This window comes from Trichechus manatus, unplaced genomic scaffold (genome assembly GCF_000243295.1).
Source record: "Trichechus manatus latirostris isolate Lorelei unplaced genomic scaffold, TriManLat1.0 scaffold00045, whole genome shotgun sequence".
NCBI lineage: Eukaryota > Metazoa > Chordata > Mammalia > Sirenia > Trichechidae > Trichechus > Trichechus manatus.
This window is the reverse complement of record NW_004443981.1, coordinates 6,843,540-6,845,203: the sequence shown is the minus strand read 5'-3', so window position 1 is coordinate 6,845,203 and position 1,664 is coordinate 6,843,540.

Sequence of the window (1,664 nt, the reverse complement as noted above, 5' to 3'; positions counted from 1 at the left end):
AGGTGGAGGGGCTGTTCTCCTAAGTGCTGGGTGCAGAAGGGGCTGAGGCCCCCACGACAAGTGGCATGGAGTGGGGCAGCTGCCGCCGCCCTGCTCACTGGACCTCGGTGTAGCAGCATCCTGCGGGGACCCAGGGACCAGCTCTGCGGTGGCGCCTTGGGGAATGGCAGAACCTGGAGATAGCGCCTTTGGCACCGGCACCCTCATTCTTACATGAGCATGAGCAGCTGTGGCGCGTGGAGACGTTTAAAATGGGCTCACAAACTGCAGGAGCCCTCACTGGAGAGGCCGCTGGGGGGTTAGTGAGAAGAGGGGCCGTGCAGACATCACTGGTAGCAGAAAGGACTGTTCACACACCCATGTGAGACATCCTGGGGAGGGACCCTGCTGGGACAGGACCTGCTGCATGAGCAGGTGGAGGTGAGGCTGCGGGGGAGCTATGGCTCATCACTGTCCATGGCTCCAGAAGTCTCTGGGCAAGGACATTTTCCAGCCCACCCATCTCTCCCTTCCCCCCTCTCCAGCCACGTGCTGATCCTCAATCAAGAAGCATGATTTGGGCTTGGAAAAGAAATAACAGGGCTTTCAGACTCAGATCCCTAAAGCCCACCTCTGATCCTGCCTCTCTCCTGCTCTAAAACCTTCAATGGCTCCGTATTGCCACCCCCCAACCAGACCCCATACGCCATGGGGAAAAGGATCCCTCTCCCTCTCTACTTGCCTAGATCCTCAATCCCGCCCACACTTCCAGATCCAGGTAAAGTCCTGCCATCTGCACAAGGTCTTTCCCAGTAGCTTGACTACCTCTCGGCAGGACCACCTTCGTACATCAAATCTGCTGTCATCGTAGGCAGTTGTCTGGTTAAGTCAGGGGCTTAGGAGACAGAACACTGGCTTTGGAGCCAGAGACCAAGACCTGTGTCCTTGAACAGGTTACCTGACCTCTTTAAGCATCTGTTTCTTTACACCCTCTAAGAAAAAACCCATCTTTTCTCTCCTACTCAAGTCATTTCAGGGATTCTGGCAGCTCAGTGGTTAAGCAAGTGCTTGGCTACTAACTGAAAGGCTGGCAGTTCGAACCCACCAGCCATTCTGTGAGAGAAAAGACCTCATGATCTGCTCCCATAAAGATTTACAGCCTTGGAAGCCCTATGGGGCAGTTCTACTCTGTAACATGGGGTTGCTATGAGTCAAAATCGATTGAATGGCAAACAATAACTTCGACAACAACAAATCCTTTTGACCGTCCCACAGGAAACAGCCATCTCAACAAAAGCTTTCCCAGTTAGCCTGTCAGGCGAAGCAGACTGCAGGTGCTAACCAGGCATGACTCTAGTTACCCATCTCACTCTGTCCTGTCCTGAGCAGGACTTCTCAGGGCAACAGGAAGGACTGGCCTGGGCCGCCCAGGCTGGTAACAGAACAGGTCAATCTGCATCCCGTAAGGTATCCCTCAAGCCAGGGCAAGGCAGGGCAGAATGCAGCCTGGAGCTGAAACAGGGACTCAGAAGACCAGTGGGAGAGTGGAGAGAGGTGTAAGCTGGCAGACACTGGGACATTTGGTCCACGTGCGTGCATGCTGCAAGGCATTGGGAAGCTTTTTCTTTTCTACCCCTGTGCTGCCAGCCTGCCCGAATGTTTCTACTGATCTGACCTTGCAGGGA